We start from the raw sequence: 16,004 nt of genomic DNA, 5'->3' as shown, positions 1-16,004 counted from the left end.
CATCATAATCAAACCAACCCATGAGAAGAGAATTTAAATGACCATCTCTCCTCTAGGTTATTGTATGACATATTTATATCCCATCATTTAAGTTTATTGAGACATGATGACTACAAGGTATATGAGAAGTGTGTGTCACTATCTATGAAGATGTGTAGAAGGATTCAACTTTTGAGATTCTCTGTGAGCAAAGAAGGTAATCCTTGTAAATTCTTTGTGACATACTCTACAATATGGCTTTTCATGCTTTGGATAATGGATTATGTGTTTTGGATGATCAGGGACCAACAAGTCATCATGTATGAGGATGTCAATACCCATGAGGTTTCTTCAGTACATGATCTAACATATTTATTCTTTGATTGCAGCTTATGTTTCATCGAGCTCAATTATCCTTGAATCACAATTCATCAAACAATTTTAATCTCTTTAGGTTCATGCCCATCCTTGTTCTAATCATATCTACACAGTGTACATATTCACCTTCACTCTCGGCACATAACCCACATGTATTTTGGTGGAATCATTGGATTTTGATCTAGACTAGGACCTAATAACATCATCATGTGATAAATTTTGACCTTCACCATCACCTTGAATGTATTCATTTGTCGAGGCCTTCCAAAGTTTTGATTATTTTTCCATGTACATATATGATGCTTACCTCTAGGCCTTCATCTCTCTTAGAGTAGGGGCCTGCATCCATATTTTACTAGCATTTTCACATGCATGATTTACATAATGGATTCAATAAAACTTGATCATTTTGGTCCCAATGAGCACCATGTGTTCCTCATCTATTATGGTGAACAAGATATTTGGTGCCATTAGCACTCGTGATAGAGCCAGTTATAGTGAGTCACTTAAGGTACTTTGATGAACATGGAAATCATGCTTCCCTTCCCACTATTGCAGATTCAAATGGATATAAAGATCTTACATTCAAACCAAAAGGAAAACTCAAACTCTTTTTCCAATATGAGGCTTGGCATATTATCAATAAGCCTTTCACTATCAACCCATATGGTTTGCAACATTGGCATCAGGCCTGCATTATGATCCGGAATGGTTGAATCCATGTTCCCTTTTTGGATGCCATGTGATATTGACCTTTTTGAATGCCTTGTCAGGATCCATTTTTGATATTTATATGCCATGTTTATGTTCTCCTCTCATTCATTTGATGCTTCCATGAAGAGATCCTTCATATCTTCAAATGACACATTTATGTCGGAATTAACAAGTGGGAAGATTTACTTATGAGAGGGAGGGAGGGGGGGGGGGGGGGGGGGGGGGTTGAATCAGAAGTAACTAACTTTAACTTTTTCAATCATTTTAACTGATATCATCCACATGCATCTAATTCAATTAATAAACATGAAAGTAAAGACATGCATGAAAATAGACAACACACAAATTTGGTAACCTATAAACCCTCCAAAACAAGAAGGTAAAATTGGAGTGGGGATGACACCCACAAAATATCACCGCAGCAATGTGTAACTATTCAAGGTTACAATGTTTGGCCACTTCCGGTTTTCCCTGTGAGAGGCATGTCCTATTAAAAGTGACCTAGTTAAAGGATTTTAGTACATTCACTTGGAATGCCACCCTGTTAAAGGATTTAAAAATGGCTGCTAGACCAACTTAAGTCCCTTTGATTTCCATATCTAATAAAATTTCTAGAAAGTATTAGAAAGTATTGATTTGATAGCTTTGAAATCTTTAATTTTTGATTCTAGATCCTTGTTCTACTCTGTCTACTCTAAGCCTTGCTTGATCTGATATGTCACTCTTCAAGGTTCTGATACTCTATTGTTCAACAACTAAATTCTGCTATGCTACTCTGTTCTTCTCTAAGTCTTTTCACCCTTTTGTACTTTGGTATAATTCACCCATACACTTCTTTCTTATGCATCCTCTCTCTCTCACATAATGGGTTTTTTTCCTCCTTTTAAATATTTTTAAGACTTAGGGTTAGGCATGAATCTAAGATCAATATTAAATCTTCATTTCCCACTCATTTCCTAAATTTTTCCAATTGGTTGCATGCTGATTGCATAGGTAATGTAAAAGATTCATTCTTATCTTCAAGATCCTTTGACATTCATCCCATGTTAGTTCCAAAAATGGTCTACATCTAAGTTTGTGAAGGCATAAACTCATATGTTGATTCTATGTTATTCGGCACATACTAGTTGTTGATGTTTGACACATATAGGAAAACTGGCTCACTCAGCTCCTATAGCAATTTTGTCTTGCTCAACACTTGTAGCAATACTATTTCACTCAGCATCTATACATCACTCAACACTTGAACTTTTCTTGGTAGCTAAAGTTCACTCGGCACCTATTGAATTCTCTAGCTCGACATACATTGTAACTTGGCTTCTGTATTATACCCGACATCAACTAAAGAATTGGTTAAGTGTGTTGACACTCAATTGTCAAAACCAATCTGAGACTAACAATCCTCCCCTTTGTCATGAGTGGAAAAAACACTTAACTTAAACATTATAAATCTAATCTCTATGAGTATACTACACATTCTATATGGCATATGTACAAGATTTCAAAATTTTGTATACCTAAAAATCTTGTAACTCCCTCTAAGCTGATATGCCATTTCCATTCCTATAACCAAAATTCTTGTGCTGAACATGTCTCTTGCTGATGTATCTAATATTCTTTGCCTTGTCTACCTTTATCTATATCTGTCTACCCTATTTCTGCTTCATGTACTTTGTATCTATTCCCCTTTCACATCTTCTTGCAATTTTGCATCCTTCTTGGCTTTTATTACTTCCTCAAAAAATGTGTATGTGAATATCTCCCCTTTTGGATATTCTTTATTACTTCCATCAAAAAATGTATTATTTCCCATTCTTATTCACATCTCCCCCAAAACATTATATCTCCCCTTTTCTCTTATTCACACTACAACATTATATCTCCCCCTTTTTTGGCACTGATGCCAAAGGATTCTAAGGATAAATAGAATATTTAGCCAACAATTTTTTATTTACCTCCATGATCATTTTGAGAGAAGCATCCTAATTATCTAAGCCAATCTCCAATGATTTGTGTTCGATGGTTGTCTCTATTGCAAGATGAATAAGACCTTCTAAAGTAGAAAGATTAGGATCTTTCTTTAGAATATTCTCTACATAGGCTTGTTCCTTATGGAGTACTTCCAGATGTGGGGTAATAGAAGATTGAATTTGCATCAATTTAGCCTTGATATTGGCCTCTTCTACTATTAATATAGCTAACTCCTTTTTTGTGTGAAGTGTAGTTGCAAAATGCTTCTCACTCTGAGCTAGATCTTTGGGTAGCTAAGTGCTTGAAATCTTGAGATTTTGTTCCAAGCTCATTATCCGTTGGCTAGTTTCTTGTGTGAAATATGATGAATCATACAACTTGTTGTACAATGAGAATACATTCTCAAGTACTTTATTCACTTTTTCAATCTTCTTAGCCAATTCTACTTGTGAAAGTGTTATTTCACTTGATATTTTCTCATTCACTTTCATTTAAAACTTCTTTTTGACCATTATAATAATTTAACATTAGTTTCTAGGTCCTCATTTTGTACCTAGTCCACAATGTTGGACAATTGCTCCATGATGGGCTAGGTTTCATCAGGTACCTACAACCTGAATGCATCAAGAAATATATCTTTAATTTCCATCAGTGCTTACTTCTAACTATACTCATTTCTAAGTATCTCTTGTCTCTTTCTTCTTTCCAGTGCCTCTTGTACATCATTTATCTATTGTAGATTCATGGTTCTTGAGTCATAACTAGGTATGACTATTTCTTCATCAAGTGCAGGGTCTCCATAGTGAAGTACCCTTGCAACCTTGGTAGAGCTTGAGCCTAGTGCTAAAATCTACAATGGTACTACATCAGTGCTCAACTTCTTAGTGGGAGTCCCTGATGTGGGCAAGTTCACCAATGTTTGTATTGCCTCCTGATCCTTTAGGGTTTTCTCCTCTTCTTTCTCCTTTTCTCTACTATCTTGGTCAATAATGATAATTTGAGGAGGTGCACCTTGACTTCGTGTAGTAGGAACATCTTGCCCTGTTTGTTTCTTTGTTAGCTCCCTGGTAGTTGTTGTCACTTTTATTGTAGAATCAACCTTAACAATTTTGGATTGTTCTTCTTGCTCTTTTGGTTGATCTATTGTAGCTATGGAAAGTTGTGTAGATTGTTCTTGCGTGTTTTCCTACTCCCTTGTTATCTCTGCTATAGCTTTCTACAACTCATCAACACTCACCAAAATTGGATTCATACAAAGTTGTACTTGCAATGGAGATTGGTGTAGAATCTTCTTGAGATCCTTTGTAGTTAAAGGATTGATGTTCTGACATATGGTGTCAGGAACATCCTTTACAATTAATTTTTTTGCAGGTGTTGTGTGTGGAGGACTTGGTGGTGGTAATTGGATGTCTTGGACACTTTGTTCAGTCTACTGCTCTTCAGCTACTACCTCTTCACCATGTGTATTCTCCATTGTTTCTTCTTCTTTCTCTTTCACTCCTTCTTCTTCATCATCATCATTTCTTCCTTCAAATGGGTCTTCCTTCCCTTCCTTCATAGTTGCCATACCATATATTAATTCCACATTTGTGTGGATTTTTGGACAACATCATCTATTTGGTTCTGCAAAATTTTAAAGGCTATATATTTGGGTGAAAAATTTCTCCCATGCTTCTTACTAGCGTTTATTATTTGACCTTTAGTAAGGTCTGGCATTACATGAGCCAATGTAGACTCCATTATTTCGTTCTCCATTTTGAGATAGTAATGCCATTTATTCTCAACCAATGAGCTTAGCTCCTTGGGCATTGAGTTGTCTAGTTCAAGTGGAGTGGTCTTGAACTTAGCCATCATAGTGTAGATGGACTCTTTCACTATGTTATATTGTTCCTTTGACAACTTATTGAAATACATGGTCTTTAGACCAATTAATTTAGCATCATGTCTAATATTATTACAAATGATTTCCAATTTAGATGTGGTAGAATGACTTACCAATCTATATTGATCTTCATCAAACTCTGTCCTTTCTTTGTCTAATTTAGGAGGTGCAAATAATTTCTTATTTTCTTTTGCTCTATAGGCCCTTCTTCTTCTATTGCCTTCTATTTCTCCTTCTCTTTTTCCCCTTGAGTTGTAGCTTTGGTGTCAGCCCTTGTAATTGGCTCAGCTAGGCTTGGATTTTTAGCCTTCTTCTTTCCCTTGAGCTATGCAACTGGCTATTTTTGAGCTTTTCTCTTCTTTGGCTCAGCCTTTGGTGCTTCCTACTTGGTACCTTCCTCCTCATCTGCATCTTCTCCCATACCTTGGGTTAAGGCAAGTGGCCCCTAATCTTGTTCTTCTCCATCACCCTCGGCATCTTCACCTTCTTCTTCTACTTCTTCTGTAGTACCTTCCCCAAAGTGATGCAGAGTGGCATACAAAAGATGATGGATTCCCACAAAACTGATTCAAACTCCCAAGGTTCCTATTAGGTTCTAAGACACCTTAAAGGGCAAATACCACAAATATGGAATAGACCCTCAACTATCTCTTTGAACCCCACAAAGTGTTTCAATAGACTCAAAATGACATGTATAAATAGGTTTTACAATCCCAAAACCATGTTCATGCACAAACCCAAGTTACCCCTCTTGACTAGGCTACTCTCTTCTCCGGATCAGCAAACCCTATTTTCTTGACTTTTCTTCCAAACTTTACAAAACACCAAGCAGAAAAAATATGATTTTTAGATACCCTTTTCAGAGTTTTATAACATATTAAAAAATCAGATATCACTATTTTGGAAAAATTGTACGGAATAGGACAATTTTGTCTCAAAATTAGGCCTTTTAAGCCACTTTTACAAAGCAAGTACCCTTCAAACTTGTCCCCTGAATCTCAAAATTTCTACAGTATGGTATTTTGATGTCAAACTAAGGATTCCTCAATCTTTCTTTCAAGTTGACCTTTCTAGGCACGCTTTCCAACAAACCCTCTCATTAAATGACATAAAACAAGGGCTTTATGGTTCTCCCACTTCCAATCACTTCTAGAATCTGTTCAAAGATGGAACACCATATTTATGGCATGCCCTAACTCCAGAAAATGTAAAAACCCTACCTCCTTAAGGTAGATTCTCTGCTGCTATACTTGTCCCTTTGGATTTTCCTCTTTTTTTCACACCTTAATTGCTTTGGTGGCCACCAATCACTGGTTAAATGCTCAATACAAGGTTATTAATCATAATACATGTTAAATAGATGGTATTCCATGAAGAAACAGTAAACATTTCATGGAAATACCATGATTAATCAAAGAAAACTGTCAAAAATGCCTAAAATATGACTATTACAGCAACAGTACGGAATTTTGATGACCAAATCTTCAAATCTGAGTGCAAAACCCTGTGAATCACCTCAATACATATCTAAAATGATATTACCATTCATTCCAATATCAAAAAATGCTTACAAAACAAAGGATTCTTCAAATTTCTCTTGAAATGAAGCACTTTTATTGCAAATTCTATAACAGTCTGTACTATCTTAAGGTACAAGCCGTACCAACACACAAACACACACACACACACACACACACACACACACACACACACACACACACACACACACACACACACACATATATATATATATGTTCAGGAGATAGTTCTCAACCCATGTAGCATATATATTCTGATTGTCTTCCACCCATGTAGCATAGTACGGCTTAGGATGGTGTTGAATAGGTAACTTCAATGCATTGACAACATCCCATGAAATTAAATTGCTGCAAGTACCTGAATCTATGACCAATTTATAAACTTTACCTTGTATCAAACAATTAGTCCTGAAAATACTTACTTGTGGTGTCCATTCCTTGCCTCTCCTAATCATTAAGGATTCTCCTATCTCAGGGTCTGCCTTACCAGTTTTCCTTACTTCCTCTTCTTCTTTATTTTCCTCCTGAATTAGATGTATCCTCCTCTCCTTTCCCTTTTCAGGGCATTGGTAGGATTGATGCCCCACTCCTCCACATGTGAAGCATGTACCTGTGAACATACCACTTCCTCTTCCTTGTCCACTCCTACCACCTCTCTGATTTTTTCCTCCTCTTGAATCAGAACTTGGACCTTTGTCCTTCTCCTCCCAAACCTGAGTTGGCCTTCCTCCTCTTCCTCTCATGGAAGATCCTCCCCTTGTGCTGTTGTGTCTTTCATTTTTCCTCTTTAACTTTTCCTCTATCCTCAAATCCATCTGGTAACACTCTTTCACACTTCTAGGATTAGCAGCAACAAACTCATCTTGAATGGAAAATTTCAAACCTCCTAAGTACCTTGCAACTTTAACAACTTCCTCTTCTTCCAAACCTGATCTCATGCTAAGCTTGTAGAACTCATCCGTGTATGCCTTCACATCTAGGTCCTTTTGTTTCAAGCCCTACATCTTCTTATGCATTTGAACCTCAAAATCTTTAGGAAGGAAATTATTCTTCATTTTTGAAACCATTCTATCCCAGGAAGCAATTTTAGACTTACCTCTTTTTCTCCTTTCAGCCTCCTCATGATCCCACCATAGGAGTGCATGTCCTTGTAGTTTGCTCTTTGCCAACTTGACCCTTTTTCCCTCAGGTACATCTTCACTTTCAAAGTAAGCATCCATAGATGCAATCTAGTCTAGGAGTTCCTCCTCCTTCAGACTTCCATCATACATTGGAATGTCCTTCCTTACCTTATGGTTATCCCCTTTCATAGCCTTCAAGATCCTGAGTGTCCTCTGGTCTTCAGGATCAACCTATTCTTCTTGCTCTTCCTCATTGTTCTCTTCTTCTTCTTCTTCAGTATCTTCATCATCATTTTTTTCCCTTCTTTGATTGGATTCTATTGCCTCTAGCCTTGCCAATAGTGCATTATAGGAGTCTTGCAACTTAGCATTCTTCTCCTTCAACTCTTGAACTTCCTTTACCAAACCTGCATTCCTGGGAGCCATTATGTCAAACAAATCAAATCAAACACAATATACTTCTTTACTATTCTCTATTCCAAACCTTTTCCTCACCAAGAATTCTTTTGACACCTCAAGTAGACCTTTCAACTTTGGAACACACAAGGAGGAATTAAACACTCCAAGGTTTCAACAATGGAACCAGCATACAAAAGACACCAAAAGACTTCAAAGATGATGAAAACTTCAACTTCCAATTCCCAATGAGATCTTACTGATGCTCTGATACCACTTGATGCAGAGTGGCATGCAAAAGGTGATGGATTCCCACATAACTGATTCAAACTCCCAAGGTTCCTATTAGGTTCTAAGACACCTTAAAGGGCAAATACCACAAATATGGAATAGACCCTCAACTATCTCTTTGAACCCCACAAAGTGTTTCAATAGACTCAAAATGACATGTATAAATAGGTTTTACAATCCCAAAACCAAGTTCATGCACAAACCCAAGTTTTCCCTCTTGACTAGGCTACTCTCTTCTCCGGATCAGCAAATCCTGTTTTCTTGACTTTTCTTCCAAACTTTACAAAACACCAAGCAGAAAAATATGATTTTTAGATACCCTTTTCAGAGTTTTATAACATATTAAAAAATTAGATATCACTATTTTGGAAAAATTGTACGGAATAGGACAAATTTGTCTCAAAATTAGGCCTTTTAAGCCACTTTTACAAAGCAAGTACCCTTCAAACCTGTCCCCTGACTCTCAAACTTTCTACAGTATGGTATTTTGATGTCAAACTAAGGAGTCCTCAATCTTTCTTTCAAGTTGACCTTTCCAGGCACGCTTTCCAACAAACCCTCTCATTAAATGACATAAAACAAGGGCTTTACAGTTCTCCCACTTCCAATCACTTCTGGAATCTGTTCAAAGATGGAACACCATATTTATGGCATGCCCTAACTTCAGCAAATGTAAAAACCCTACCTCCTTAAGGTAGATTCTCTGCTGCTATACTTGTCCCTTTGGATTTTCCTCTTTTTTTCACACCTTAATTGCTTTGGTGGCCACCAATCACTAGTTAAATGCTCAATACAAGGTTAGTAATCATAATAAATGTTAAATAGATGGTATTCCATGAAGAAACAGTAAACATTTCATGGAAATACCATGATTAATCAAAGAAAACTGTCAAAAATGCCTAAAATATGACTGTTACAGCCAACAATACAGAATTTTGATGACCAAATCTTCAAATCTGAGTGCAAAACCCTGTGAATCACCTTAATACATATCTAAAATGATATTACCATTCATTCCAATATCAAAAAATGCTTACAAAACAAAGGATTCTTCAAATTGCTCTTGAAATGAAGCACTTTTATTGCAAATTCTATAACAGTTCGTACTATCTTAAGGTACAGGCCGTACCAACACATATATATATGTTCAGGAGATAGTTCTCAACCTCCTTAACTAACTCCAATTCGTTTCACTACCTATCCCTTTATAAAATTCAAATTAGAAGGTTTCCCTCCAAAATGACTCTTATGCAAAATTTGAATTTTTTAAAGCATGAAACTATGTCTAAAGGGACTTATTGACTATTTTAACGTATGCAACGACTTGGGGTTGTTATGACATACTACTAGACCCTAACTAATGACTTCTCTACCTTAAACAACCACTAGATCCCATGCCAAGGATCAATTACAGCTCTTCAACATTGGAATCAACCCATACATCATACAAAACTATAACCTTTTGTTCTTTCAAAAACCATGATGGGTTGTAAAATAGACCAATTGATATCATGAGATGCTCCAAGACCTCTATATGTCCTTGAATCTCCAATGTGCCCCGGATGAGTATGGGATGCTCCTGCATCACAAATTTAGCTTTTAGCTTCTTAACAAGCTTGTCCTTCTTTTTCAGAGTGGAGGCAGCCTTTAACTCCATATCCACTTTTGATCTCACCACATCTGAAGTTCCAAAATGTGGTGCATCCTTATCTATTTCTTCTACCAACAATACAGTTATTGTTGTTGATGCTTCATCTATGTTTATTTCATACCCAAGAGGTCTTATTCATCTCACTCTCGGTATGGCAGCTTGTATGTATGTATAGTCTATATCTACAAGAAAAAATACATCATTTACATGTCTCTCTACTAAGGAAACTGAAATTTTGAGCCTTTTCTTCATTGACTTCTTAAAGTCTTCAAAATAGCTAGTCATCAAGGTCTCAAAATTAGCTTCCATCTACTCAATATATTCATTAATCTACGCTATTATTGACCTATCAGTTCTCCATGCAACTTTTCCAAAATAAGGAAATTCATTCTAAACATAAAAGAAAATGCAAATCAAAATGGCACCAAATTTGCATTGGGCTCTCTTTGATTCTCCTGATAGCTGCTAGATTCTCATTAATCTGTTATAGTTGTAGCTTTGCAAGATCATAGGTATAATCCTTCTTTACCAATTTATAGCCTACATCTACTACAATGCAAGGTACACTGTTGAGTCTACTAGATTGGTAGAATTTGTGTGTAATAACTTTGATATCAAAATCAACAAGAGGGTCTTGGATGGTGTCAATTTTCATCCCTCTCTTATTCCACTTAGCACCTATGTTTTTCTCAATTGCCTCCTTAGAATCACTCCTAAGGGTCTTCGGTTGATCTAGGGCTGGGTACCCTGTCACTCTATGTGCAATTTTCTTTGTGATTTTTATAGGGCCATCCTCCAACCATAAGCTACCATCATGCATTTTTCTTAGCACTAGCCTAATCCATCTAGTCTTTGAAAATGGTGGGGAATTCTATGGCTCATGTTAAACCCTTCCTCTCAACAATTTGAAATTCTTCCTTCAACACTCCATTATCACACAATTTTTCATAGGCCTCCCTCATTTCCATGTCACCTATGGCTCCAATCTTTCAATTATAGCATCTCCTTACATCCTAAACCATTACAACCTTAGGGGGTATGATGGGTAGGGTTCCAGTTGGGTCGTTCTTATATGCAACTTCAGGTATTAGGCAGAAATTAGGTTGTCTAACCTCTTTGGACACTAGCTTAACTTCAAATGGTTCCTTCTCCTGAGTTTTCTTAGAGCTAGAAGCCATTTTTGCAATCTAGGGTTTGTAAGCAAAGAAAATATGAAACTGTGTAACTCAGCATAGATGTAAATACCTTCAAATCAATGGAATCATGCTGGAATGCTGTTGAAATCTACTTAGACACTGGATTCTCTACTTTGGATTTTCTTTGCACTCTTTCTCATCTTTTCTCTTTGTTCACAATGAGAAAAAAAGATTCAAAATGTGATAATATATGCTATTTTTATTGTATTTAATGCTTAGTGCATTTACAGCTATCCACTTGGCTTCTAAAGGATTCTACATTCCTCAGCTTCTATTGCTTTTTCACCACTCGACTTCCACAGAAGTAGTACTTACTTGGCTTCAACTAAATTTCCTCTTCATTTAGCTTCCTCTACCATCTTGGCTTCTCATAATCATTTAGCTTATATAGGATTGACAATCAACTCGACTTGTATTGGATTTTTACTCGGCATTTGAGGACAACTCAGTAATACTTACAAGATCTTGAAAATTTAACTTTGCATCCTTGACATGCTAATTTATTCTTTTTGGTACTTTCTTATCTAGGAGTTGATGTCTGATAAGACTTTGTTAATCATTCCCTCATGCCTTATCTTTGCTTAGTTTGATGAAGTGTGACCACTTGACCTGTTAGGTTAAGTGATCCCTTCATTTGATGTGCTACTCCCATCTTTCTTCTTTCATGTCTTGTTCGTTTCTCCTTTGATGTGTTCAACATCTACCTTCTCTTTTCCTTTTTCATTCTTTGTGTTGAATTCCTTTGAAGTTGTTGGGCAATTCCTTCTGATATTACCAGTCTTCAAGCAACTAAAACATGTGGTTTGGCTCAACCATCTACTTTAGTTCCCTCTGAAATGTGTCATTATGCAATTTTTAGGAATGTGTCTATATTCTTGATAGTAATGATAGCTATTCCTAGTGTTGTAGTCCCAATTGTAGTGATTTCCATGGTTACCTTCCCTTGTTGTTTGATTTGGTGTCCACATAGGCTTTGATCTATACTCAAAAGCTCTATGTCCATACTTCTTACAATTGTAGCAGTTACCTTCAAATTTTGGTGTTCTGATCATCCTAGTCCTATAGTTGTGTGCTTGATGTCCTTGCGTTTTGCACTTATGACAATAACTTACATTCTTAGGCTTGTCATGTTGATGGGTATTCTTGCTCCTACACACATCAGAGGTATGTCCCTTTTTACCACATAAATGACAAGTAGGTTTAGTGTTCTTACCTTTGTTACTCCTTTCTTCTATAGTTTTGGATGATTCTCTTTGTTCAGTGCTGATGTAACCTAGTCCTGAAGTGTCATTACTAGCCCTCGATAATTTTAGTAGCTTCTCAAAGTACTTGATGACCTCATTAGGTTTGTTGAAACTTTCTGCAATCTCTTTTTCTCTTTTTATGTCATTTTGTAGTTGTTCATTTTGCATCTTTAGTGTAGAGATCTCAATGTCCTTGACATTTAGTTCATGATGTACATTCTTCATTTGACTCAAGGTATCTAGCTACATGTTTGAGATTCTTGCAAGCTCAATTAACTTGTCTTCCAGTTTGTTGGCAAGGTTTCTCTTATCTTCATCTAGCATAGTCTTGTCTTTAATGGCTCTTTTCTTCTGTTCAGTCACCTCACAAAGCATCATTACTTGTGATTCTTGTTCAAGCTTGAGTGTTCTAATTTCTTTTGTTTGAGCTCTATTCTTCTCCATCAATACTACTATTGCTACATCAAACTCTTTGGAATCTCCATTTGAAAATAGATTTGAGGTGTCAATCTCCTTGTACTGTGTGTCATTCTTAGCTATTGTAATCTCTCTTCTTCTCTCTAAGGATTTTCTCAATTCTCCTCTGGCTTCTTCCAAAGCATGTAAAGAAAGTTGTATGTCAATTGCTTGATTCTCTATGATCTTCCCAAGTTTATAGACTTCCATTTCCAGATCTTTTCTCCAAGTTGTAAAGCTTCTCCTTGTGAGAACCATGCTCTGATACCAATTTTTGGAATTAACAAGTGGGAAGATTTACTTCTAAGTGGGGGCAGGGGAGGGGATGGGGTGAATCAGAAGTAACTATTAACTTTTTCAAATCCTTTTAACTGATATCATCCACATGCATCTGATTCAATTAATAAACATGAAAGTAAAGACATGCATGAAACTAGACAACACATAAATTTGGTAACCCAAATACCCTCCAAAATGAGAAGGTAAAACTGGGGTGGTAATGACACCCAAAAAATTATCACTGTAGCAATGTGTAACTGTTCAAGGTTACAATGTTTGACCACTTCCAATGGTCTACCTTGTGAAAGGCATGTCCTATTAAAGACTTTACACCCTATTAAAAGTGACCTAGTTAAAGGATTTTAGTACATTCACTTGGAATGCCACCTTGTTAAAGGATTTACAAATAGTTGCTAAATCAGCCTAAGTCCATAGGATTTCCATATCTAATTCAATTACTAGAAAGTATTAGAAAGTCTTGACTTGAAAGCTTTGCAATTTTCAATTGTTGATTCTAGATCCTTGTTCTACTCTATCTATTATGATCCTTGCTTGATCTAATATGTCACTCTTCAAGGTTTTGATACTTCGTTCTTCAACAACTAGATTATGCTATTCTACTTTTTTCTTCTCTAAGTCTTTTCACCCTTTTGTACTTTGGTATAATTCACCCATACACTTATTTCTCATGCATCCTCTCTCTCACATAATGGGGTTTCATCCTCCTTTTAAAGATTTTGAAGACTTAGGGCTAGGTATTAATCTACAATCAATATTAAATCTTCATTTCCCACTCATTTCTTGCATTTTTCCAATTGGTTGCATGCCTTCTCCATTTTTCTTATTGGTTGCATGTTGATTGCATAGGTAATGTAAAATATTCATTCTTATCTTCAAGATCCTTCAAGATTCATCCCATTTCGGCTCCAAAAATGGTTTATATCTGAGTTTGTGAAGGGACAAACTCATGTGTTGATTCTGTATTATTTGGCACATACTTGTTGATGATGCTCCGCACATACAGGAAAATTGGCTCACTCATCTCCTATAGAAATTCTATCTTGCTTGACACTTATAGTAGTACTATTTCACTTAGCATCTATACTTCACTCAACACTTGAACTTCACTTAGCACCTAGAGTTCACTTGGCACCTAAAGTTCACTCAGCACCTATTGAATTATCTTGCTTAGCATACATTATAGCTTGGCTTCTGTAATATACTTGGCATCAACTAAAGAATTGGTTAAGTGTGTTCACACTCAATCATCAAAACCAATCTAAGACTAACAATTTCAAGTAAATCAAGACTCTTAAACCATAAGGTTGCCAATTTCCTTGTGCTGCTGTGGGAGATCTAATAGCTTGAATATGGAAGAGGTTGTGAGGGATTGATCTAGAGCCACTAATTTTCCTTTTCAAGGTGTAAGGATGTTTGTGTAGCACATGACATACACATCTTTTTCCCAATGACTTGACATCATTTATGTCAATTTTCAACTTGTATAACTCTTATCGCACATCGCTTATATGAATTTTAAAGTTTTGAACCAAGGATGCCCCTGTATACATAGAAGCTTCACAAGCTACTTAGCTCCTATGAATCATGCTACTTTCTTTATGTTTGATGTTAATAATTTGAGAAATATAATACTCTTTTAAAACATGGGGGGATCCCTAATTTCTTATTAATGGTGTCCATGAAAAACTCATTTTGAGTTCTTTCATTTTTTTTTTGGATTCTTTCTCTTCATAGTATAAACCTGATTACTCTTTATTTATCAAAACTTTGGATTTTGAATTTTATAAAAGTAATATGACTTATCACCCCTGATCATATGTTTGAAATCAAAATTATTGGCTTCTAACATTTTTAAAGCAATCTGCACTTTTGAAGTGGTTCATCATGAACTAAATGAGACCTTGAGAGAATGAGAACTTATACTTTAAATCAAGAATTTTTTTTTTCAAATTTGAACTTATGTTTTGCAATTGAATCCATTGAACCAGATCTTCACAATCTTGATCTTTACCTCTCTACTTTCTTGAAATTGTTGAACTGATAGAATCTAAACCTAAACTATTGAATCGAGACTGAATTATGGTATTGAACTGAGCATGGGTTTTGAACTTTTCTTTCACATTTCAATATTTGAGCTTTGAACCACTTGAACCATTTGAACCTCTTGAACCTTGTTCAATATGGTTCTAAAGTTGCAAAAGGAAGGCCTTGAACCTATGATCTCAAACATTTCATTCACTGTCACAAAATTTCATTCGAACCCTGACTTGCATAGTAAAAATTTTATATAAGATTTTCTATATAAATCATAGGAGAGAACTAAGATTTCAATGAAAGGTCATTAGGGAGACTAAACTTTCAAGCTTTAAAATTGGGGTTTACAATGCTAACTAATAGATAGTGCACACTATCCATACAAATTCTTAGCTTCATCAATATTATTCCTCAATTCCTTGATACATACATCTAATGACTTTATGTCATTTCTCACATTTCTACATGCTATATCAAATAATGATGCATCATGCTTGGCCTTTGCTTGTGCTGAAGAAATTTTAGACAAGGTTGTGAATTCTTCATCAAAATACTTCACCACTTCTTTAGCCTTAGTCTATAAGTCTAGACTTGTTGCGGTTGTGTGAATTGTCTTCTTCATTCTCTCCAAGACTTTTGATAGTGTCTTCTCCAAAGACATAACTGATTTATTCTTTTGGAGCAATTTTCTCAAAGAACTCATCCATCCTTTCTGATCATCATCATCATTAGATAATAATACTAGAGTTGTAGGAATAAGTGTAACTACTTTTAGTTGTGTACTATTCTTCTCTTCCTCAGCCTTCTTCCTCTCTTCTTTTATTCTTTCTTTCTTAGCTTTTTTTTCCCTCTT

The sequence above is a fragment of the Cupressus sempervirens genome, chromosome 2 (genome assembly GCF_028749045.1).
Source record: "Cupressus sempervirens isolate cs-2001-9-10 chromosome 2, ASM2874904v1, whole genome shotgun sequence".
In the NCBI taxonomy this organism is placed as follows: domain Eukaryota; kingdom Viridiplantae; phylum Streptophyta; class Pinopsida; order Cupressales; family Cupressaceae; genus Cupressus; species Cupressus sempervirens.
Note: the sequence above shows the minus strand (reverse complement) of the source record.